Source organism: Castor canadensis, chromosome 1, assembly GCF_047511655.1.
Source record: "Castor canadensis chromosome 1, mCasCan1.hap1v2, whole genome shotgun sequence".
NCBI classification, from domain to species: Eukaryota; Metazoa; Chordata; class Mammalia; order Rodentia; family Castoridae; genus Castor; species Castor canadensis.
The window spans coordinates 46,940,654-46,967,905 of record NC_133386.1 but is presented as its reverse complement, the minus strand read 5'-3'; the positions used below and the strand labels follow the sequence as shown (position 1 = coordinate 46,967,905).

The following is a 27,252-nucleotide window of genomic DNA, read 5'->3' as shown; positions in this document are numbered from 1 at the left end:
AGGTCTGTGAGTTGTCAGTGTGTTTTTTTATATCAAGTACTTTAGAAGAATTGCATTTGGATGCCAGCTCATGGGGATGGGGTAGAAATCAGATATGTAGATAAAGCTCAGGTTTCCTGGGGAGCCAGGTATAGAGGAAAACAAGTCTGAAATAGGGGAAATTTACAGTTTAGAGTAAGCTTGGCCATGGAGACCATTTCCACAAATGATGAACAGTAGAGAGTTAAAGTTATTATGGATGATTCAGAAGAGGAAAGTGTATGTGTTTTGGGAAGTACAAAAATCTTCAGATGTCTTTCCTCACTTCTCCTCCCCTGTAGTCACTGCCTTTGGAACTTGGGGTAGAGGTATGAGAAAAGGCCAGACCCCTGATTGCCTATGCTAATTTTCCGTCCTTCCCTGTCTCCTCCTTTTGGCCAAGTAGATGGTCACAGCCAGCATCTGGTTCCTTAGTCTCAGCAGTGTCTGCTTTGCTGAGATTGCTTAGCAGTTGAGGGTCCTTGGTTAGGTGAGTCCAGCAAGAGACAAACACCTTTTCAATGGCTGTTGAAAGATGATGCTCTTAACTGGGCGCTGGTGGCTCACATCTGTAGTCCTAGTTACTCAGGAGGCAGAGATCACGGTTAGAAGCCAGCCCTGGGCAAATAGTTCATGAGACCCTGTCTCAAAAAATACCCATCACAACACAGGGCTGGTACAGTGGCTCAAACGGGAAGAGTACCTGCCTAGCAAGCGTGAGACCCTGAATTCAAACCCTGGTACTACTGAAAAAAGAAGATGCTTGTTTCATGTTCAATGGACTTATCTTCAACAAACTCATTGGTTTTCCCTACATGATTTTATAAAAATAGGTTATCTTGAAAATAATTTAACAAAAGTAAAGGAATTTTTCTAGTTTTTAAAAAAAAAAAAAAAAAAAAAAAACAGGAATCTCTGTGTTATGTCCACGCATAGGAATCTTGAAACTGGATAGTCATATCCTTGGCCAGTTCATTAAAAGGGATTACTGCAATGAAGAAAAAAAAAAAAGCCCACTAAACTACAATCCAGCAGTTGTTTGTTATTAAAGCAGTCATAATTAGGGGGCACTGGAGTTTGTAAGCCAGATTACCAAGTGGTCTCAACTTCTCTGATCAGACCCTGTGTGAAGAGCTATTGTCTTAGTGAAAGCAATTTCACCTCAGTCTAAAATTTTAGCTCACGGGTGGAAATAAAGAGTGGTTTCCACCTAATACTAGAATTCTTTGATCGATCACTGAATAAGTAAGCATCTGAGAATGACAAAATAAAATAACTTTTTCTAAAAAATCATGGATTAATTCACTTAGGTGGGGACCATAAAAAGTCTCCCAACACATTTGCTGTTTAAATTTTTGTCCTGTGAGTCATCTTGCTATAAACAACATTTCCTTAATATATATTTCCAGCTTTTTTACATTTTTTTTTTTTCCTTATGGGTTTTGGGACACAAAGCCAGTGAGCAGTTGAAAGAAAAGATTTTCATAGTCCTCATTTTTATGGCTTTTCAAATGATTACTTCTTGACTTTAGAATATTCTAAACAAAGTGAAAAATTATGAAATTAGGTGTTAATCCTGGGGAGTTTTTATCTCTTTATTTGGTATAAGTGGAGATACTTAGCTTGAGGAAGCATTGCTGTGAGGATAGGGGCAGCAGTTTATTTCAGAATAATATATCATTGGTATTTTCCCAGGGAATGTGATTTACCATTAATGTTAAAATATGCCTCAATGTTATTAAAATAAAAAATTCTGAGAACTGTATCCTGGCTAGAGGATTTACATTCTTATTCTAATCAGACGTTAATACTCTAAAGAATTAGGTTTTGGCATTCACTCCTTCCTTGAATATTAGCACTGAATAGACCTTTTTTAAAAATCAGCATATTTCAAGGTGGGAGCATGGCTTAAGTGGTAGAGCGCTTGCCTAGCAAGCATAAGGCCTTGAATTCAAACCCCAATACTGAAAAAAAAATTACTAATATTAAATCATTTTAGTCATTTAGGTTTTCAAAAAGAATAAAGATTTTAAATAAACATTTAGATGTTTAGCAGTTTAATAACAGGAATGTAATCACCTTCAGCAGTGCACTCATTAAATGCTGATTATGGTTTAATGGAGGCACATCAATCTTTGATGTCCCAATTTGTTTCAGTCACACTCAGGATTACTTACAGTGATCTTTTTTTCTCTTTTGGAAATGTAGAAGAATATACACAGATTTTGGCAAGATTCTTGAGGTATATGAAAATCACTCTTACCCTGAAAGACGTGGTATACTGTGATCCCTCTGAAACAAGGTTAGATTTATTAGAATTTTAGAAAAATACAGGGTGTATAATTATATCTTTAGTTGAATAAAATGCCAAGAAGTGTATTAATACAATAAAACTTTTTTAATTATAAAATACCATTTGTATAACTGGGTTGAATTTATAATTATCTGTTTGACAGGAATTTATACTGAAGGATCAATGTTCAAATCTCATTAAATCATTACCAAATGCATTTATTATTTTAATTATAAAGATAGTATATAAGTAAAAGGTGTACTTTGACTTTAAATATACTCTCAGAAGATTAGAATGTTCTACTGGTCATTTTTTAAGGATACAAGAGGGCTAACTCTGAAAATATTATATAAAAGGAAAAAATCAATTTGGTTATTAAAGAATCACTTGTTTGTAATTCTATAATCTGTAGTGGAAGTAGTCAATGATCACCAATGGCTGCTAAAACTTAAATGAAAGACTGATACAGATCTTAACAGTAAATGGAGAAAGCTGATAACACTCTAATCTACTAATCAGTCTTATCACAGAAAAAAGAAACAGGTATTATGTGCCTCCTCCTGCTGTGATGCAATAGGAAAAAAAAATCACCTGTAAAACTTTTTGCCAAAATATCAAACCTAAATTGTGTTAAACCTGTCCAGTTACCAGTTAATAGGAAATCTAAGAACTAGATCACCAAGTTTATTGACACTACAGAAGTGGAATAAACATAATGCGGAATGACGGAAATTCTATGGAAAAAAATGACCTGGTTTCACGAATGAATAAATGACAAGAAGAAAGAATGAAAGGAAACTACAGGTTGAGGGAAATTTAAGTGATATATTAACCAAACACAATTTGAAAGGCCTATTGGTATCAATTGGTTTGTGTCAAACAAATTAATTGTAAAAATAACCCATTTAGTAGACATGGGTGACAATTTTAACTCTGACTGGTATATGATAATGATAATATCAAGAATTATTGTTATTTTTCAGATGTCATCTGGTTTAGCAAGAATCCTTGTCTTTTAGATGTACATACGAAAGTATGTTTGGGTGAAATGATGTGTGTATTAGCTTTCCATCACTGTGGTAAATTACCTGAGAAAAAACAATTTAAATGAGGAAAATTTTATTTTGACTAACAGTTTAGAGGTTTCAGTCCACAATCACTGGCTCCAATTTTTTTTAGGCCTGAGGCAAGGCAGAAAGAACATGAAGAAAGAGCAGGACAGAGGAAAGCTTCTCACTCATAGCAGCCAGGAAGGAAAGAAAGAAGAGTCTGTGAATAAGAGCTACCTTCCAAAAGCACACTCTTAGTATGCTACTTCTCCCAACTAGGCTCCACCTGTGACTAGCCCACTCAACTGTGAACTCAGCGGTGAATTCAACTACTGGTGAAGTTAGTGCCCTCATAATTGCAATCATCTTCCAATAGCACCACCAGCTGGGGTCCAGACCTTCAACACATGAAACTTCTGGGGGAACGCCTCATGTCCAAACCATAGCAATATTATACTATATATTTCATGTCATCTCTTCAAATTAGTTATATGAATTCAGTGCAATGCCAATCAAATTTTTAATAGATTTCTTTATATAACCAAAACTGATACCATATGAAAATGCAAAGGGCCAAGATACCATTGCACTTAGAGTAGTTAAGACAAGGTAGTTTGGGTACAATGACAGACAGACAAATAAGTGGCCTGGAGATCCCTCCTGAGACCTGTGGCAGATGATATGATGCTTGATGATAGCACAGGTATAGCAGACCAGTGGGAGAATGACTGTCATAAATGGTACCTGGAGAGCTGGATAACTAGCTACATGGAAAAAACAAAAACTTCATCACTCCACATCATATACAAAAATAACTCCACATGGGAATATTGACATAAATGTGAATGACAACTTAATAATGGTTTCCAGAAAAAATAGAAAATAACATCATGGTTTAAGGATAATGAATGATTTCTTAAGTGGAATTCAAGAAGTACTAATTTTAAAGAAAAAGTATAAATTTGACAAATATTAAAATTCATTATCACCATTATCAAGAGAATGAAAAGACAAGCTATGGAATAGGAGAAGACACTTAGAACATATATATAACCATGAAAGCACAAATGTCCAAAAGTATAAAGAAGTTCTACAAATCAGTAATGAGAAAACACCTCAGGAGAAAAATGGGCAAAATACTTGATAGGAGGTTCACAAATAAAGAGATCTAAGTGACCAATAAGCATTAAATGTGTTTATGCTGGTATTGATGGTTACTGAGGATGTGGAACAAAAGAAACCCTCAAACTGCTGGTGGGTGTGTAAATTGGTTGAACAAATTTTGAAAATTGACGGGTATTATCCTGTAAAGTTAAAAGTAAGCATTCCCCAGGGAGGTGTGAGTATGTGGTGGGTTGTGTCCCCTTTAGGCTGTAGAGTCTTTAAAAAATACAACACAAAATGGGTTCAAAAAGAGCCCTGGTCATCCTGGCCCAAGGAGCAGAGGAAATGGAGTTGGTAATCCCTGTGGATATCATGAGGCGAGCTGGGATCAAGGTCATTGTTGCAGGTTTGACTGGGAAAGATCCAGTACAGTGTAGCCATGATGTTGTCATTTGTCCTAATGCTAGTCTTGAAGATGCAAAAAAACAGGGGCCATATGATGCAGTGGTTCTACCTGGAGGTAACCTGGGGGCAAAGAATTTATGCAAGTCAAAGGCTGTGAAAGAGATCCTGAAGGAGCAGGAGAGCAGGAAGGGGCTCACCGCCGCCATCTGTGCAGGTCCTACGGCTCTGTTGGCTCATGAAATAGGTTTTGGAAGCAGTTACATCACACCTGCTTGCTAAAGAAAACATGATGAATGGGAGTCATTACACCTATTCAGAGAGCCGTGTGGAAAAGGATGGCTACATCCTCACCAGCTGTGGGCCGGGGACCTCCTTTGAGTTTGCTCTGGCCATTGTGGAGGAACTGAGCGGCAAGGATATGGCCAAACAAAGGTGCCACTTGTCCTTAAAGACTAGAGCGGAAGCCCTGGCCTGAGAAGAGAAGGGGCCCAGGCACCCATTCCTGCCTCCAGTGAGCCAAGTAGGAAGCCATGGCCTTTCTGAAACATCCATAGCTGTGAAGTGCTCCACACAGGGCGCCCATCTGTGAGTGTCTGTACATTTCTGAACCTTGTTTACAGAATAAACAGGGTGTTTAGCAAGCCAAATAAATAAATAAATAAATAAATAAAATAAGCATTCCTTATAACACAGCCATTCCATTCTTTAGCATAAACCATGCAGAATCTTGTTAGTGGTATTCACAATGGCCCAAGTTAGAGACAACCCAAAAGTCCATCAACAGTACAGTTCAATGCAAATGAAAAAATTATAGCTATGCCAACACAATGAATGGATCTTAAAAACAAGAAGTGCATATTCTGTGAGTTCTTTTATATGATAGGATAAATTAGAGCATAGTCAGGTAGTATAAAAGCACAGATATAGTTTGAGAACAGTAGTTCCCTTTGGAGGAAGGTGCCGGAGGACTTTGGGGAACCTAGAAAAGTTCTGTTTCTTGACCAGATTATCAATTACATGAATGTTTACTTATGACATTTCACTTAGGTATAGATTTATGAATTTTGTGCTTTTCTGTATATGTGTTTTTTACAATTTTTTGAGTCTTATATGTAAGACTCATTTCATAACTCATATCTTATTTTTATTTGTATATATATTTAGAGTTATTAAGCACTCTCACCATTTTAACGTGCAGAGTCTAAGTTTGCAATTGGAGTGGATAAATAAAGCATTAACATTGACTGCCAGAGTAGAACATTACTGTGTTTAAAACAGACCTTATAAATCCTGGAGCTCATAACTTTTTATATCCTCAGTTATAATAATTCTTTGCCAATCTGTTAAATGATTAAAATTGAGTTTACCAAGGACTTGTTGAATCAGATTGAAATGGAATGTTTAGAAATGTATTTCCTCTTGAATTTTGCTCTTTTTTTGTTACCACTTGTGAAAAAATTCTTATGGATATAAATTCTGGCAAAAGCTCTGTCTCTTTTTATTTACTGGAACTTTTTTCTCTCATAGACCATTAGGATTATATAATTGATTTTGTGTGTGTGTGTGTGTGTGTGTGTGTGTGTGTGTACACACTTATTTGCCCCCATTGTGAGTGGCTGTAAGCTCAGAGTCCAATTTGCAACTTAACGTGTAGTCCCTACTGCCACATGCTTGCATTTTACTTTTTTCTTTCTTATCTAGACATTTTATCCTTATTTTCTCTGGTTGTGGATATTTATTCTTTATGTATCTCTTATTTCTAAGCATTTTGTGTGAGAAATTCAAATCCTTTTTGCATTAAAGAGGAACATGTGGGTGAACATAAAAATGAATGAATGTTGAATGACACTGGGTTGTGCTAATGAGACTTGGTTCTCTGCAGTTCTTGTGTATGAAATAAAGTTCAAAAGTTTAAGCCAGTTATGCAGACTGTTTTTCTCTCCTTTAAAAAGGCTCTTGCTTGTCAAAGGAGAGTAAATATTTATCGTTGGCTATGGTAAAATGTTCTGAGGGTGAAGAAAATTATTTTAATAGAACTGTATCCTTAATAGGAGATGAATACAAAAATCCATTCAAATGCAGAAGGCAGGGGAAATGAAGTAATGGTAGACAGTAGTTATTTAGTTAAGTGCAAAATGCTTATTACTGTCCCTTCGAAGGAAGTCCAGAATTCTTTTATTCTTATATACTATGCCATATGTATGCATTTACCTTATAAGAAGGGTAATGAATTATATGTTGATTTCAATGGGCAATGAAATGTATGTTCTTCTTTTAATAGTTTTCAGGTGGTGGCAGCATAATGGTATAATGGAAACTTCATGGACTCTTTAAATGTGAGCAAATTATTTTCTCCCTCTGTATCCATCTCAGGGCTCTTTTCAGCTGTAACATGAATATAGCAATATTTCCAGAGGCACTGCAGTGTATATTAAGTGAAACTGATATGTAAATTTCATGACACATAGTAGCTAGTCAGTATGCATTCACTGTCTTCTCTGCTCATCCCCACGTTTTGCAATGAAGTCAACATTCCTTGAGCGAAAACAGTGTTTTTTAATTATATCCCTATTTTTTTCTTTTTTGTGATATGAAATACTTTTGGCTTGAAAAATAAGACTGTCACATGAGAAAAGGAATTAATTTGTAAGAGTTCTTATTTTGAAAGAAATGATAAGTTGTTTTGTTGGTGGATTATAGAAATGGAGAAGAAATTTGAATAGTTACATTAATGAGGGATGTGATGTAAGGAAGACAATAAGTAGGACAAAGGAGTTAGTGAGGCTGGTTTCTTGAGAAAGCAAAACAAACACCTCACCACATTAATTGTTGTTTTTGCATACTGAAAATTGTCAAGAAGAATAAAAATTACAGTGGCTATAGGAATAAACACCCAGTGCAAAACCCCTTCACTTCTGTATAGCTCTTTGCTTTATTGGGGCTTGGGTAAAATCAAACAGGAAAGACTTTAGACCTACAAAGCTGCCAAAAATGTAGTGGTCTCTGGATTCTCAACAGCTGAACTTCTGGATTCATGTGGTATAAAATGGCTGGAAAAAATCATTCTGCTGAGGAGCAAGTAACAGTTCTGCTAGATATTAGAAATCTGAGAACATGCCAGAGACAAGGTCTTGGTTTCATCAGGATGGGTGATATGTGGTGCTTATATATGATGGTCCTCATTACTTGTTACCCTATTTAGAATGAACTGCATAATGAAATCCTAGAATTCCAGAGCTGGAGGAACTTGAAAAAATACCTTCTTTCAGCTCTTTATTTTAAGTGAGGAAACTGAGTCTTGGAGGCCTGAGGTGACTTCCCCAAAGTTGCTTGGGAAATTAGCATTAGCACTGTGGCCCAGATCTGAGTCTCTGAACTCAGCTAAATGCTAACAGCAGAGAAGTCATTCTTTACAAATGTAATATGTGGGGCCAGCCTCTGTGATACCCAGATACTATGGAGGTGGAGATTTAGATCAGGCTAGTCCAGGCAAAAAGTTAGTGAGACCCTATCTCCACAAACAAGTTGGGTGTGGTGATGCTGTATTCCAGTTGCATGTGGCACAGGTAGGAATACCACAGTTCTGAGGCCAGCCCAGGTAAAAACACAAGACCCTTCCCCCCAAGTAATATTTTCTACTCAATTGATATTATTCAGCCCTGAAAGTCAACATGCTAAATAAAGAAAGAAAAATAAAAGAAACAACAATTTATACATCTGACCCAAACTCCAGGACAAGTTGCTTTAAAATATAAACCAAGGAGGAGCATCTGAGGTCTTTAAGAAACGTTAACCATAAGAAACCAAAAGTCATACTGTACCTCACAAGTTATGGCTCCCATTTGCTCTGGAAGGAGAAGGTGAGAGAAGATTCAAGGGAAAGAAAAGGAAGGGAAAAAATTGCAATGTAAGAGATTTCTACATAGAAGTACTTCATAGATACTTGCTGATAGATTTATAGTTCCCTGGTGAGGTGAAGTACCCTTCAGCACTGACTGTCTAACTCAAATGATTTTTATGCATTTGAGTAATTAAACGTAACAATAACCACATCTTGCTCTTGAAGACGCACAATACCACCAATTACATGGAAGGAAGTATAGTAGGAAAATAGTCTATGTTTGTATTCTAGAACCTTAAGACTGCCTGTTCCATTGTTCACTCCTGTCCCCTCCAGCAAGAGAACAGGAAATATTATCAGAGATCAACTCAGATCAGTTTTGCTGTGCATAAACTACATTGATTACCCTTTTTTTGGACAAAGATGAAGGAAAATTGTGAACAATCATGAGGATGATCATTTAGACTTATGAAATTCATCTAATTCATATTGCTTTAGACCACCTTCAGATGAAAACCGCTAACCATTAATGGTAATAATTTGCAAATGGAGGGCTGGGGGTAGAGTTTAGTGCTAGAATGCTTGCCTCTCATGTGTGAAGTCCAGGGCTTAATCCCCAGTACTGTAAAAAAAAAAGAACATGTCATGTGGGCTTTGTATTAACTATATATTAGAGATGTGTGATGTGTAAGAGGTGATGTGAATTCACACTTGGTTGTGTGACTTTGGCCATTTAATTAACCTCTGCTCATAGTTAAAATTAGGATAAATTATAAGTGAGATGATACAGATAACCTATTAAGCATAGCACCTCACACATATCATGAACCCTCAGTAAATAACAGTTAATGGTGAAAAGGCATGATCCTCTTTTTTTCTATAACAACATATTCTAATAAAATGCCATTTCTGCTTTAGAGAATTACACATTTCCCCTCATCATTTTAAAAAGAGAAAATTTAGTATAATGCTTTAACTATATACAAGTGAGACTTGAAATGGAGGTTTCTTCTGACTCAAATTGGATTCTATGTTTCTGTTAATATTTAAGTTAAATGGGTTATTATTTCAGACAAACTTTCTGCAAACACTGTTTCCTTTGGATATAAAGTCAAAACAAATCTTAAAGAACATTAAAGAATATGCTTTGTGTATTAAAAAAGGCAAATAGGAAATTCAAGTTTTGAGACTGAATTTGTAGATGTGAGAGTATAATTCTGTTAGGAATTCCTCCTGCTATTAAAATAAAATCAGTTTATTTGCACTCATACTGCTGGAAATATGTCTTTTCTGGGGTCAGCTTCCCTTGGTCCCTTACATGGTATCTTCAACACACCCTGGTTCTCCTCTTGAGTGACCTCTGGTTGCCCTTATCCTTTCAGAGCCAATATGTTGAGTTATTCCTGAGACTGTTTGTGAGGTAGATATGGTAGGTCAGAATATAATTGGGACTACTTCCTCCTTTTATGTGAATGTCGACATTACAGTTGTATACCATAGTCCCAATGCTGTATAGACTCTCACTTATTGAAAAAATACTTATGAATATTTGGCCTCTCTTGAATATTCAATTTGTGTAATGGCCTTTTGGCTTATTTGTATTTTTCTGCTGGTTCTGCCACCTTTCCAATTGTTTATTTACAGATTCCTGTCCCATAACATGTGGTAATAAATACAGAGTGGAAGTACTGCGTTGCTTTCCTTTGGAGTTATGTACTTGATAACATAATCTATAAGTCAAAAAATGATCCTACTAATAAAAGACAGAGCTCATGTGACAGGCAGCTGTGGTAGAAGCAAAGAACACTGACCTTTGGAAAGCAAAACCTTGACTTCAGATCTGGAGCCTGCAACTTACTGTGCTATTGTGATGGGTAAATCCTTTACTGTCTCTAATCTTAAATTGCTTCATCATGCAATGGAAAAAGTATTGCCTGCTTTATGGATTGACAGCATAAAATGATGTATGTAAGCAGTGTTTTATAAATGAAAGAAAGTCAGTAATATACACACAGTGTATCTCAGCACTGTGCTAATAGACATGAGCAAAGAAATGTCTTTGTTTATGCATTTTAAAAGAAAGCAAAATTTTCAGAATTTTCTGTTAATTATCATTTGGATACAGTAACCCTTGAATTGTACATTTTTATTTGTGAGACCCAAAAATAATTGTAATGTAAAAATTTGACTTTGGTAAATAATATAAAAAGAAAGGCAAATAGAAACCCTAAGAAAATATGATTAGTGACATCGTGGTTCAATCATCATGCAACAAAAATGTGGCATGATTTTGAGCAATTATGAAAATTAAGAATAGGAAATCTGTTTGACTTTAGCAACATTCTAGTGTTTCAAATGACTAAGAGATCATAAAAAAGGAACTCTAGAAATAGAAATGTAATTCTAGCACATTACCAGTTTTTACCATTGTAAAATATTCACAGTATTCACAATATGGAAAACAAAGTTTATTTACATTCAGCTTTTTTTAAAAAAAAAATAGCTTAAAAGCATATTGATAATTAAAGTTAGGATATAGAAGGGGATTGGAGAATTGGTGGAAGGGGAGACTCACTAATTGCTTATTTTATGTTGTAAGGAATTAAAAATTGGTGGAACAGCAAATAAAGCTTAAAATGTATTATTTAATGTTGGCAGTAACCAGCAAGAGAATATAACTATAAAAATCAGAAAGGGGGAAAAATAACAAAGGGTAATGTGAGATAAATTCTCATTTGCTGGTGGGAAGTCAAATTGATGTTTATAGCTTATCAACTAAGAACTATAAATATAATTATGTTATTTAGAATTGTAAATATAAATTACCAGAATATAATATGTAATATAAATGCATATTATTTTAAAACAACTGGCTACAAGTAGTAGCTTTTGGTATTAATGCCGGGCAGATGTGAGGACAGAACTATTGTTTTTCACTATAAAAGTCACTAATACACACAAAATGTATCTCATGACTGTGCTAATAGCATATTCTTAGCTCTGTACTCTTATAGTAGTATTTTTGTTGCATACATATTACTTTGATACAAGAATATTTTAAGCACTGATGGCAAAAGTCATTGGTGGATATCTGAGGCATAGTTCTTTCCTACCCCCAAATCTAGAGGATCTCCTGTAATTCTTCAAGCCTAAAGTCATCTCTCTGTCCTGTCACCATCCTCATTTTTCCTCTAGACTCTGTCCTGTTCTTATCCCTGGATGGCAAGGAATGTTTTTGCTTTCCAGCCTAGGCCCAGACTATATTTTATTATGTTTTATGTCACCATCATTCTTTCCTCTTGTTCACTGTCAGGATAGTACGTTTCTATAAAAGAAAACAGACTCAATTCACAATGTAAGTTTATGTTAGTAAGTAAAGCAGTATATCTACTGTTTATAAAATGATTTGCCTTATAGTAGGATTTTATATCAAGATACTATAAAATCATGCAAGGGAGAAGAATATTGATTCTCTCAAACACTGGAAATTCAGTGGAAGCACTATTTTACTTTTTTTTTCTCTTCATATATTTACTCTCTTTCCAAAAATATTTTGGTCTTCTGCTATATCTCAGAAATGTACTAATAGCTGCTTTGTAAGTTACAAAATACAAAATAGCAATTTATCTCCTGGAGAAAGTCTTGGGGATTATTATTTTAAATTTAAAAATTTAAATAATAGACTTTCTTTTTTATTAGTAGTCTTTGACCTTTTTCATGGCACACATGTAAGGCTGCCTGTAACATGTGGTACTCTAGCCTCCAAATGGACAACCTTGCATTTATAGTTCAGAGAAAAGACAAGTTCTGAAAGGGCACTTAAAAGAAAGTGCCCTTTGCCTTGAGATAGCAACATTAGAAGCAACTGGGACTGTGCAATCAGAGCCATGTGTTTTATGAAAACTACTTTCCTTACACGTAATTTGGGTTAGAGAATGCCACACCCATGATAATGTAACATTACAGTTGTAGAATAACATTACTACATTTGTGAATTAATATCATCCAACAAAAGGCACATCTTCAAATACTGAATTAAGAAAATCTTGACAATCAAAACAGAATACATTGAAAATCAAGACCTCAGTTTGTAAACCTTGATAAAATAACAGCCTATTTCAGTTTATTCAAAGGCTTGTGAACTTTTTTAAGAGTGGTCAGGAGGAAGGACAAAATGGAAGACAGGATTTGGAAACAAGGCCAACATCAATTTAAAAGACCGATAACTTTTTAAAAATAAGCCACAGAAGTATACTTTCATAATGTTGGTGCAAATTAGCATCTGTTATAGAAGACACATACTCAGAAGTGATAGACATTATAACCTGACCCTTCCATGTTCTACAACTTGAATCTAGCACAGTGGTTCCTTTTTGTTCAAAAACTGTACCATATCATTAAATGCTAGTAAACTTTAAGCCACCAGAAATCTTTTGGCTATGACAAACACTTGATTGTAATTACAGATTTCAGAATCTGAATATTGAAAAACTATTCAGTAATTCTCAAAAATATATCCAAGAAAACCATTTGAAGGGAGGAAAAGCACATAAGTGGTGACAAAATAATGTCTTAAGCCTGTTTTATTAAATGGAATGTCATATTACCCTTAAATCAGTTTCATTGAAGGTATTTGAGATGGGTGAGAGGAAGTCAGTAGGATTTTTTACTACCAGTGTAAAAGATCTTTATGGAGAGTTAGGGAGTCTATGCCTAATGATTAAGACACCTTTAAAATTAAATCCTTTCACTCTAAAACTCAATTCAAAGTGAGTTTATCTTAAAGACTGGGTCACATGGTCCCATATGGGTGGGTAGCAATGGTAATCCGTAATACCCAAACTTGAAGAATAAAGTTCATGGATAAAAATATACAAAATGTCTGCACCTTTGAAGAGTAAGGATTCTTTGTAGATCAACCCCTCCTGCTTTCTATTATTTCTGACTGTCCAATGGCTTAAGATAGGCAGAACACTTATTGTAAAATTGTCCTACAAGGTTAATTCTGACCGCCTCCAGCCCTCCACATTTAGAGTCAAGGGCAAATGCTCTCTGGCAACAAACTCATTTTTTTGTTGCTGACTATCCTTTGAGTCTTGGCTTCCTTCAAGTTATATCCTATATCAGCCTGACTAGAACTGCCTGGACTTAAAACTTCAGTGATATAAAGTCTATAGGTCTGACTTAAGGAAGGATAAAAAAATGAAAGTTCCATAGCCTAGTAAAACACCAGTACAGGAAACAACCTTTTCTTTCTGGGGAAAAAAAAATCTCTTCACAGTGGAAGCACTATTTTATTTCCTACATTTTTTCCTTAAATTTTTTTTAAATTAAATTTTTCTATTAAAGAAATAATAGTACGCCAGATTATCTTGGTGTCGCGAGCGCTTATGATTCATTTGAGTACAGATAAACAGTAGTCATGAGACTTGTATTTCAGAGAGCAGGTTTTTATTCAAACAAATTCACACGGCACTTTCCTATGGATCCTAATGCCTGTCTCTGCTATCCTAGCCAGCCAGGAGTTACTCAGACCTTCCCCCAAGTCTCGCTCACCATGCGTCGCTTTCTCGGCAGATGGAGGGGGTCCCCCCACCCCACCCCACCCCGCCACCTTAGGTTTGGCTTATTAGTATATCAGCCACCACTTTAGGTTTGGCTCATTAACATATCAGCCTGTCATTTTCTGGCTGGTTTCTAAGTCCTAGCACACACTAGCTAATAATTCTTATTTCAACAGTTTTTCATACTTTAAGACAATACACTCCATCAATACAACAGCAGTCTTATATGTGTTCACCACACTTGGTCATGGCCAGATTGTGACCAAATCATCAGTAAAATATTTATTTTTTAAGCATAGTTCATACAGGGATGCCCACAGTAATCCAAATATTCTACTTTTAGATATTTTAGATATGACCACATTCGAAATTAATACTTTCATATTATTTTCTTTTTCTCTCCTTCAGTTGTGTATAATCAGGGATTAGAAGCCAGTTGACTACAGAACATCTCCCAAGTTTCTATTTAAGAAGGCACATCCCTAGAACCCATTAGACTTTCTTGTGAGTCAGTTAAATGTATTCATTGTTAAGATTAAAGTAAAGATAAATTAGATCAACAACAGAAGAATTAATAGCAACTAAGTAAGTTTGATATGTACAAAGCAGATTCCGAGATCATGGGTGAGTTTTGAGGATCCAGGAGATATTCTTTTCTGGCACTAACTTTAGAAGGGACTAACAGGTGCTATTTTGAACCACAGTTTGGGAAGGAGACATGGGAAGATGGGGAGAGATTCTCTACCACCAACTATATTTGATAATGAGCATTTGGGCTATTTAACGACTCATCCTTCCATCCTCCCCCCCCCAGTATTTGTTTGAACAAGTAGTATAACATCATGATTGATGTTGTCAGGATAGTTAGGGGCTCAACTTGGTATTTAGTTAGCCATGTGATCTCCTGACTTCATACTATCCACAGGAGTCAGATCCTATCTCAAAAAGAATACTTTTCCTCTTCGTCTTTCTTGATGGCTTAAACTTCAAATCACTGAGCAATAACTTTTAGTAATTACATTTTTAACTTGTAGATTATTTGTATTTCCAAATTGCATTTGTTACTTCCTAAACATAAGTTAAATTCTTTAATTTTTTTGTGTCTTTGCACTGCATAAAAACAAAATATATACCAATGGGAGAGAATCCAGTTAATTAAAGTGCAAACCTATAGTACTTAATAATATTTAAACATTTTCTCAAACTATAAATTAACTCAAGGGCTGGTGGAGTGGCTCAAGTGCTAGAGAACCTGTCTAGCAAGTGTGAGGCCCTGAGTTCAAATCCCAGTGCCAAAAAAATATATATAAATTAACTCACTATTGGTAACTAATTTGATTTAGAAGAAACAGTTTTCTCTTTTCATTTGTTTTTATCATAATAGCACAAAGAAAGATATCCATTTAAATACTCAAAATATTTGCATGTTATTTTTGTCAAATTATATTTAGGACATAGAAGTCAGAGGTCAGAAAGACAGGGGAGCTTCATTACACTAAACAAGATAGCATTCACCCTGTCTGCCGTGACATTTCATGAGTGTTTCACCAGTGTTGCTGACTTTCTGGGTCATGCTTCCTGACTTTTCATTCCACACTGTCAGGAGTCCTGGCTCAGACTCTCCTCCTTTTCCTCTTCTATTTGTGCGACCTTGTGCATGCTCTTTTTAACACTCACATGGTATTTCTTATGAGCCCCACTCCATTTTACATGAGACAAGGAGAGGAGATACTCATTCTGCCCACCTCTCCTCTACCCTAACATTGGAGTAACGCTCAAACAGAGTAGCTGTAATTTCTGTAGATGCCTATTTAGTAGCACCTGACCTGCTCTTTTTCCTTTCACTTGTGGCAGACCTGGTCTCTATCGTTCATCAGTCTCCTACAGCTGCCTGTGTTTGACAGAGCCACAGCCTCACAACTAGAGGGTCTTGGGAAGCAGAGTTTCCCAAGTAGAACAGGCATCTTCTGGTCACCATGCCTCCTTTCTCCACTGGTAGTGTGCCAGTTCTCATCCTCGTCTCCACTGTCTTCTCCCTAACTAGGATGTGAATAAGCATAAGCTTTCATGGGGATCAGGCCACTGATCTGCTTTGCCTGGTTAATGATGTTGATGTCAGCTTGGCCCTGAATCACATAGTACCCATAGTTTATAAACATAATTCCCCTTCCTGAGGGCCATATGAGAATTATAACTGAATCTTTTACAAAACTCACAGAAGGTCTTGTTTCCCTGCTAGATCTCTGGTTGTTATGTCTGATCCAAAAAGCTAAATAAAATTGAATCATTAGAAAATACTTAAAGACTAGCTTTTAACATTATCATCCCCCACCTTCTGCCACTTGAGTTTTAAGAACATACAATCAGTTATCAAGTTAATAATAACTTTAGTTGCTGTAGTAGGGATAGAAGACAATGTAATATAGTAAGAAATATATCCAAGTTTTATAGTTAGATTGTTACAGGTTCAAATGGCAGCTCTGCTACTTTTGGGTTGTTTCCAGTTGTCCATTTTACACAATTGCTATTAGATTCTTCATGTGAAAATAAATCTGATATTGGTATTTACCTCATAGACTGTTTTTGAGAATTTAGTGAAGTAATGTATAAAGACACTTAGCACAAGGATTGACACATTTAGTGAAGTAATGTATAAAGACACTTAGCACAAGGATTGACACATAAAAACACAAGTGCTGCTACCACTGATTAGGAATTATTATCTGAGGGCATTATGGTATATTGAGTGTCTTACACAGACATATCTACTGCATCAGGAGCTCCGCTAATTGATTTGCCCCAGATAATACTGCTGCCATAAGCTTTCTGATTTTTTTCATTGGGGATAATGGCAGTTTATGTCTCTGGGACACCTAGCTTTGCTCAGAAAATGTCCCTTATTAACTTAGTATCAAGAGTTACCAAGCTTTTTCTAAAGTTCCCAAGAGAGGTCCTGGTGAACAAAAGGGTTATTTGTCCTGTCAAACTGGTGGGTGTTCACTGACTAGATCAACAAACAGAGATTCAGTCACTCACTTCCTCTCCAAATTGAGGTCACTGAGTAGTGAACAACAGTTTTTGGGTGACAGCCATCTGTTTAGTAAAGTTCACCCATTCCTTGGCAGATTTTCCAAGCCACCTCACTGTTACACACAACTTGTTCCTGAACCAAAAGATGGCACACATAGTATGGCCAGTGAATGATAATTATATATAGATATGCCATCTTTTTTCAGAATCATGGTGTATAACTATGTTCACACTTGGAGGAAGTATTTGCTCTGCTCATGCTCCGAATAGCACACTTTCTTCTGTTTATCCCATACATAGGAACCATAAGAGTCTCTTACCTGAGTGCCACATTCCTTAACCAAAATAGGGGCTTTTTCTTCTATAGGCTAACTCCTGAGGTCACAAAATGAAACAGTCTTCCACATTTGTCCTTCATTAGCCACCAAGAGAAAAAAAACAATTGAAGTAGTATCAAATTGCATGAAATTCCTCTGATAGTCACTGCTGTGGCCGGTTTAGCACTTGACATTTTAGACTGCATAATTCTTCTGTGGGAGCTGTCTGTGCATTATAGAATACTTGGAAACATCCCTAGTTTCCTGTAGGATCCCAGTAATGGTACCCTTTATCCACCAAAAATTTCTCTGGACGTTGCCAAACATCCCTGGAAGTGGGGGAGCAAAATTATCCCCAGTTCAGAACCACTGCTATAATATAATTGAAGACCTCTTTCTATAGAAGAGAAAATCCCCAGTTGATTTTAGGTAGGCAGGAGAGTCTGTCACATAACCCTGTTAAATTTTCCCTCCTGAGAGGACTGTCTTCTAAAAATGACTTTTTCTTTTTTTCCTTTCCTACAACTTGTTAATTTGGTCTTTGATGCTGCATCCTTATCCAAAGACTTCAGATGGTGGAAGGGACATGAAACTATCATCAGAAGATTGAGTTTTATCGTACCTCTATCATTATTAGCCTTGAAACTGAACACATTCCTTACTACTCTGAGCCTTGGTTTATAGGTTTTCAATGAGATTGTGGAAAACAGGGAAGTGTGTGTGTGTGTGTGTGTGTGTGTGCCTTTAAAAACTAGAGAAGGTGTCAAGCACTCAAATCTTGTCTAATGCCATTCTCCAATAATAGGAACAGGCCTCTTAGAGAAATGTCTGCCTCTAGGACTAGGGCAGGAAATAGACAGGATGACCTTGAGCATCTTCTAATGCCAGAAAATAAAGAACAGCTCTAAAAAAAAAACCATAATGATGGAGGCATGTCAAAGGGACACAGGAATCAAATGACAGAGCTTCCAAAGGCCAAAGCTGGAGCAATCTTAGAAGAAAATTAATTAAGTACTATTGGATTATTGCCTAAAGTATAAAGTAAATATCAATGAGTCTGATGTAAGTAAGTGATTGAATAAATAAAGATAAGATACTAATGTGCCATGCTAAAGAATTTCAAATAGTTGGTTGTAGACATTTCACCCTTAAGAGGTAGCACATAACTCCCCATTCCTTAAGTGAAGGCTGTGCATAACTTTTCTACACAGAGTTTAGTGGGGGAAAAAATAATTTTATAGTGGGGAAGCCTGACAAGTACTTCCCTAGCCAAATGATCAAGGTCAACATCAACAGTAAGTCATGTTGATAGAATTCATCCTTGATACAATTTGAAGAGAATGGCACATTACTTTCATAGTTTGTTTCCCAAAACCTGTAATTCCAGTTAATCATGAAAACATCAGACAAATCCCAGCTGAGGGATATTCTGCAAAGTACCTAATCAGTATTCCCCCAAAACTGTTAAGGTTATCAAAAACAGAGGAAGTCTATGACTTAGACCAAGAGTAGCCTAATGTTGGATCCTGGAACATAAAAAGGACATTAGGTTAAAAAAAAAAAACTAAGTAAATATAAATAAAGTACGGACTTTAGTTTATAATGTGTCAATATTGTTTCATTGATCATTACAAATGTACCATAATATTGTAAAATGTTGATAGGGAAATTTAATGTGAGGTATATGGAAATTCACTGTATTTTCTTTGTTATCTTTCTGTAAATCTAAAATTAAGTTTTTAAAGCATAGCTAAATACAGTTAAGGCATCATTACAAGTAAAGATTTTCTTATCCAAAGAATACTGTAAAGCTCTGAGATGTAATTTCCTTAGTTTTAAAAATCGATTCATGAAGTCTCTCCCTAACTTCATTCTCATGATAGCTTAAGATCCTTACGATGATTCCATCTGCCACTAGTTTGGAACAGTTTTATATTTCCAACTAAAGAGGCCAAAGGGTGTCACACAGAAGTTCTTCATGTTCTCGGCATAAATTTTGTGCCAAGATCCATCCATTTTCTCTTTTAAGGAAGTTATCATATGCTCCCCCATTTCCCCTTTGTCAGAAATACAGCAGCCCTTATTGCTTATAGGTTCATTTTTCTAACCAAGGTCTAAAAGGTCTTTATGGTTCTTTGTTCTCAACAGGAAATGGAGAACAGTAGGGAGCTGCTATGACAGCATCCCTTTAAAGCTATGGGATAAAGCACAAACCTCCCAGCAATAATGCATCTGAGATGTAAGATGGATGGATCTTTCAGTATGGGTTGCCATGTGTAAAATCTTACAGAAGAGTGTATTAGAAGATAAAGAAAAGTTTAATGTTTGTAACTAATTCTCCAATAATATTCTTGCCTTTCCGGCTATAGCCATGATAGCCATGGTGGAAATTATTCCCACCATTTTATTTTAGTGTACAGTATTGCTTGTTCGCTCTGGGCATATTGCATTATATAAAGGTATACATCTGAACATGACTCATTGTAGAAATTAAATTAAAAATCACTTCATTATATAGAGAGCAATGGTCTATAATCCCTTGATAAAAAGAATGGACTAGTGAAGTTTCCCTAATGTAAACAGTGACTTAGGGAATCACCTTTGCCAAGCTCTTCAGTTCTGAACACCTAATGAGGTTGAGCATTTGCCAGTGTCATGTCTACTGATAATACCAAATTGTCATTTAATATCATAAACAACATGCACTTGCCACTCTCCAAATTGTGCTCACCATTTAAGCTTGTTTGATGTCTCATCCACCTGTGAAGCAGGGATGGTAACATATGGCTACTTCTGACAGGGAAGAAAAGGACACGGAGCTGAAGCACAGGTGTAAAACCCAAGCCATCTGATTCTGGGCAGAGTGGGAGTTTCCTACCAGCCTGCACTGAAGGCATGGCATGGTTTCAGGATTATAATTATGACTTCTACTTTTTAAATTTTTCTATTTTTAGACCAAATGTTTGCTTATTATTCTGCTCCAAATGCCACACTGTAGTTTTATGCAACCACAGCTGATAATTTTAGGGACCGTGAACTAACATTAATTTATACCTAAGAGAATGCTGGCCAATAGAACTTCCTGTAGTTATGAAATGGTCTATATCTGTGCTATCCAAAGGTAGCCACTAACCACCTGTGGCTCTTAAGCAATTGAAATGTGGCTGGGGTATTGCAGGAACTGACTTTTAATTTTATTTAACTTAACCTAGTTTGCCTTTAAGTAGTCATGTGTGACTAATGGCTTGCTAGGACTCAGGTCTAGACAGCATAGAAATCCTCTATTCTAAGTAGGTTCCTCTGGTGTATGAGCTTTTGGCATTGCTTATGCACACTTGGCCACTCTTCTTGAGAAAAAAACTTTTTTCTTGTGCTTAGAATATTTGATACATAGATCACTGGCAGAACAAAGTTCAATTTAGTTTTACCCACTTAAATATAAAGCTGTGAAAGTCTTAAACTTAACACTAAGGAATGAAATTCACTCAGTTTAGTTCACCTACTCTTTTGAGGGAAAATGAGGAGAGAAATCCCATATGTTCTTAATTCTCTTTAAGAATATGAACCTTTAGAAAATTATTGTTGGTAAGGCATTTATTTCTTTAATTCTGAAAACAAAGAACTATTTTCTTTTACAGATACACATCTGTTATTTGATGCCCACAAAGTTCAGTGACACTTTTTAAATCCGGATCAAGTATTATTTACAGAGCCAGACAAAAATCCAGTCACATGATATTTCCATTAGCCTAAGAATGGAATTCTGAGATTATAGTCTGGGAAAGGGGAACTGTGGTTTATAAATTCGTAAATGCTTTTCCGATAAACATTAAAATATTAAAACAATGACAGCTGTTGCCAGTACTGGTATTAAATTGAATAAGTAAATTCAGAAGCCCTATGGGCTAAATCAGAAATGGCTCACAATAACTTAACATTTTCTTGACTAGAAAATCATCAAAAATTAAGGAAGTTACAATGACAGCAAATATTCCAGAGATAATATAGAAATGGAAAGGGGGGAGCTGTCTCATAAGAAACCTTTTTTACTCCTAACATGGTTTTTGACTTCTTAATACACATGTTGTTTTACTAAGTAAGTTTAATAGGCAACTTACCCCTAGACAATGAAATTAGAAAACCATGTTTTAGACTCAGAGACAGAACAGTGAGGTAAATGTAAAATGTTAGTTAGTACAGATTTGAGCTAGCAAAATTACCAAATGCCTAGTTTTCTGTATGGAATGGATTTACAATATTGTGTTACCTAGAATCTTTTAATGTTAAGCTTTTGCGTCTGATTTAGCACTTACCCATTTCTTGAATTCATTCTCATGGTCAGGAAACTTTTATATCAGTTCTTTGTTGTTAGCTATAAACATGTTTTTAGCTAGTAGAATATGGTCAGCTCCCGAGAACACCCCACCAGCCAATACCCCTTCCCTGGACAGACATCTAATACCACAGAATAAATGTGTCTTATTTTTAACTCTATATAAGTGGATTACACAGTATATATTGTCTGTGTCTGACTTCTTTTATTCAACATTGTATTCCTATAATTTATCTCTGTTGTTAATGTAAGAATAAGTCATTCATTTTCATTGTTTACAATATACCATTGTAACTCTTCAACAATTTATCCATTTTGCAGTTAATAAACATTTGGCTTAATCTAATTTGTTTCTTTTTACAAATAATGCTCCATGAACACCATTTTTGTTGTGTTTTGTGTACTTATTTGCATGTTACTAAAATCTGCACTTAAAAATAGAATCATTACATTATAGGGCTAGCTTCTTGCATTCGGTTATAGTAGATACTGCTAAACATTTTCCAAGGTACTTAGACAATGTAGGAAAATTCCAGACACTTACTGTTGCATTTACTTTTCCCTTTTAAAACATGTAATATTAATCATAATTTCAACTTTTGGAGAAAGTCAGTAGTGACTAGCGCCTTTGGTTTTAGACCACAGGATTCTCATATAGTGATTATCAAATGTACCTATTTCCAACTCTCTATAGACCCGTCAAAAAATATCTTTGAAGGGAATGCCTTTGACCCAGTTCATTTCTGCCATTATAAATTTCAATTTAGTCCTACAGTGAAACTGTGGGTAATGGAAAGGGTAGATGCACTGCTGTGAACCTGAAGGCTTTTCGTGGAGTAAGGAATAGTTGAGTTAATAATACTGGAATGTACCAAGCACACTCAAAGTGCATTTAGTGGTGAATGTTTATAATAAAGAAATTTGATGTAAATTGCCCTCAATTTATCCAATTGAATTCAACAGAACTTTAGGGGCCACTGTGGCTCCTGAACACTCATGCACATCTCACAGTGCAAAATTAATTCAGTTCTTTTCCAAGAGTCCCCATAGTGTTAACAGTTCCAGTATTGCTCAAAAATCCAAGTTAAGAGTTTCCTCTGAGACTTAAAAACAACTCAGCTGTGAGTCCCTGTAAATATCAAAAAGAAAGGTAAATACTTCCAGATACAATTGTACATGGTTAACATTCTCATTTCAAAAGGGCATAAAAAGGATTGAACCAAAGCCAGAAGGGCAAATGTTAAATCTATAGCCCCATATCTGGCATCTGGAGCATGCAGTGATGTGACATATCTCTAAAGGGCTTGGGCAGCCCCACCCCTATGACCTCTCTGTCTGCAGCCCACATAGCCTTTCTCTTGGACTGGTTCTGCTCACTGCCTACACTTTCCCTTAGCAGGTATTCCACATTCTTGGTATCTCTGTCTTCCTGGTCTCCTTATTAGTTTTAGCTTCACATATCTCCCTAACACCCTATCACCCTGTTTACAGGGCTTCCATATACTACTTGGCCTCCCAGGTCAGCCTTTAAAATCTCCATGGAAACCTCCATAACCCCACAAGTTCTGTGATCAATGCAAGCTGTACTGGGTCCTGCTTCAACACTTATTGCAATGGCCTTGGATTCCTTGATGACTGAACACAGGGAAACAAATCCCTAAGAAATAATTCTTGGGCATTCCAGTGCGAGCAAGGAACAAAGTGTTTACACTTTTATACCTTTGAGACGGAGGTAGGTGGGGTCCTGCAGATTTTGGAGTTCTGTCTTATTGTCCCAGTGCAAAGTACTTGGCTCCTTTTGTGGTGTTGCCTTCTGTGTGTAAGGCAAGAATTCTACTAGCGAGCTACCCCCTGCCTAGATTCTTTCTAATGGAACTAGTCTCTTTAGAATTTATACCCTCCTTCAAAACTTTGCACATGCCTCTTTTCTTACCAAATTACAAGTTTTTCAAATCTTTCTGCTGTGCTTTGGCTCCTGATTCTCACTGTAAATCTGACTATAAGCAGCCAGTAATGCCCATTCCACTCTCCTAACATTGTGATGCCTTCAAGCTTTCTCCACCAAATAAACTAGTCTGTCCCCTTTAAGCAGCATCCCACAAACTCTCAGGGTATGAACAAAGTTATTTGCCAGAATGTAAGGACATGGGTCCTTATTATGGTTTGAATATGAAATGTCTCCCACAGGCTCATGTATTGAACACCTGGTCTTCAGTGTGTGGTGTTATTTTGGAAGGTTGTAGAAACTGAAATAGCTGAAGGAAAGAGATCACTAGGGATGTACCTTTGAAGGTCGTACCTGGCCCCCTTCACAGACTCACTATCTGCTTCCTGTCTTCCATAAAGTAGATGGCCTTCTCTTCCATGTGCTCCCCCTGCATGATGTTCTGCCTCTCCATAGGCCCAGAAACACAGAGCCAAGCTCTGAAATCGTGAGCTTAAATAAATACTTCCTCTCTTTACACTAGTTTTTCTCAGATATTTATCATATCAGTTCAAAAGTTACCTTCTGTAGTCCCCTTGTCCAGTTCACAGTAGAGTCCTTATTTCCATCTGAAATGTCATGAGCCTGGCCTTTACTGTCCACATTTCTGTGAGCACTCTGGTCTTCTGATCTCTTAGCAGAATTTTTCATCAAGCTCTGCTTATAGCATGTGAAATTTTCTCTAGTCTGCTTCTCTAAACTTTTCCAGACTCCTCCCACACCAGGTCCAAAAGCCACCATCAGGTATAGTTACAGCACCTCCACTTCTTGAAACGAATCCTTTGTGTTAGCTTTCTGCCAGTGTGACATAATAGCTGAAATAAATAAATGTAAAGGAGGAAAGATTTATTTTGACTCAGTTTCAGAGGTTTCAGTCTACCTTCACTTGGCCACATTGCTTTTGTGCCTGTGGTAAGGCAGGACATCATAGAGAAAGAAGTTTGTTCACCTCATAACAGCTTTGGAGCATAGAGACAGAAGAAGGGGCCAAAACTCCAATATCCCCTTCAAGGGCATGCCCAGTGACCTAACTTCTTCCACCTAGGCCGCACCTCTTAAAATGTCCACCACCTCCCAATAGTACCACAGACTGGGGGCCAAGCCCTTATCACATAAACCTTTCTAGGGACACTTCAAATTCAAACAGTAGCAGATAGACAGGAAGTGGATCAGATTTGAGGATAGTATTCAGAGAAGACTTAAGACTTTTTTAAATTCCAGAATTTAGACAAAGATAATGTTTTCATGTATTACTTAGGTAAATACAAGATAATTTTTAAATTACATTGTACCATGAAAAGACAGATTCCTTGTTATCTACCCAGTTCAAACTTACTTGGCCAGAAACTCCTCTCTCCAGAGCCTCCCAGTGCCCAAGTAGATGTGCACATCTAGTCTGCTAGAACTGGTCTTCCCAAATATTCTTCCACCTATTGTTCCTTGAGTATGCAGAATTGAGGGTACAGGGAGCTATCTAGAGATTGACTTTGCATATTTCTTTAGGAATAAGCCAGCCAACTATTTGTGCATTTCCATCTTTGTTCTGATTTTGTGTTAGAGTACATGAAGGTTGCTTTGCTTTGTTTTTTAAATTTTGCTAGTTACATTCACACATCTTTACAAAAAGACCATAAAATACCTTAATAAAGGTGTTGGGACCATCTTTGCTGTTTTCCTGGGATTTACTGTGTCTGGTATTCACATTGGTCCCCACTCTGAGTCTATAAGCAGCTTTCTGCTAGCTCTGCAAAGTTGCAAGCCTCCAGCTAACTCTGCAATGTTTCCTGTACCTGTGACCACATTCTGTAGGGGGGTGGGGGACAAACTCTGTAAGTGTTTAACCTAGCTCCTGACAGAGATTGGGGCTTACAGCTTTGAGAAATTATCTCCCCTGAGTTCACTAGCATAATAAACTCCCTGCTTCCTGTAAAATTGGTCTTGGTGACTTTGTTTCCCGCAACATTTCTGGTGCATTGTCCAGGAACAGTAGACACCAAAGTTGGCATTTTTGCCTCTCTGTCTATTGTGCTGTGTCCCATCCCCTGGGGACTCAACCCAGCTGAGGCACCACTGGACACTTAGTCCAGATGGCTAGGCTAGAGAAACCTCCGGTGGAGTCTGAGGCCTCAGGTCTGTACACACCTACAGAACCTGGGTAGAGACCTCAGGAACCAGGAAAATTTGGAGCAGTGCACATCTGAAACAGGAAGGACTCAGGTCCATCAAAATAGGCCCATCCATGAGAGGATGGAAGAGGGGCTTGATCACCCCCTAGGCACCCACAAGTACTCCTGAATCTGGTGCTTTTGGTTTTTGTGATTATCAGGAGATAGCTGAGATACCTTCCAGACTAGGTTTGTTGGGTTGGATGAATGTGTGATGTGCAATGAAAGCATGAAAAGAGTGTGACTTTAGTCACCCCATGGTGTGCGGAGTTTGTTTCCAGAAGCCAGGGATGTTCTCATTTGGTCTAGGGTGACCCACCCCCACTTGGAGCACCAGTCTGGGGTTTATATGGACTGACTATGGCTATGAGATGTCTGAAATATCTCCGCAAGGAGAGTGGCTAGGGACGGACAAAGCAAAAGTTGTCTGTCTTCCCTTTGTGTCAGAAACTGAGGACCCCGTACCTCATTTCCAAACTCCCTGATCCTCTTTTACCTTGTCTCAATATGGGTGGGAGCAAAAGTAAAAACACTCCTTTACAATGTACGCTTGACAACTTCAAGAGAGGGTACACAGGTGATTATAGTGTGGAGCTCACACCCCAGAAACTTTGAAATACTGTCAAATAGATTGGGTGTCCTTTAAGGTTGGATGGCCTTCTGAGGGTTCTCTAGATTGAGATACCATTCGTAGGGTCAATCAGGTACTGACAGGAATGGCAGGTCATCCTGATCAGTTCCCCTGCATAGACATCTGGCAGACATTGGCAGCTCATCCTCCTTGTTGGCTTAAGAAATTCTTTAAAGTCAATTTTAAGATTATGATGGCAAGGGCAACCAATATTGGGACTATTAAAAGAAAGGAAAAGAGAGAAAAGGCTCCTCCCCCAGTATTCCAGGCTGAACCTGACCTATTTCCACCGCCATATGCCCCAGTTTATCTGCCTGTGCCTTGCTGCCTTCACCTCCATTGGATCCCATAATAGACTCAGAACTTGAGGACTCAGGAGTCCCCTCTTCTCCTCCCTCATCAGGAGTTTCATTCAGTCCCTGCATAGTCTGGAGCTCACCCTAAAACCTGCTCGACAGCTCAGGCAACTTTCCAGATGCCCCTCAGAGATATCATATGGTATAATCCAAATGGCAAGC

The 27,252-nt window shown here is 37.0% G+C and overlaps 1 protein-coding gene and 1 pseudogene across 4 annotated transcripts in view; both read left to right on the top strand.

Annotated features, from left to right (window-relative positions):
• Positions 1 to 27,252, top strand: part of Nt5dc1 (5'-nucleotidase domain containing 1) — a 141,505-nt gene that overhangs the window by 68,553 nt on the left and 45,700 nt on the right. The window lies entirely within an intron of this gene.
• LOC109694224 (Parkinson disease protein 7 homolog pseudogene) lies at positions 3,647 to 5,340 on the top strand (annotated as a pseudogene).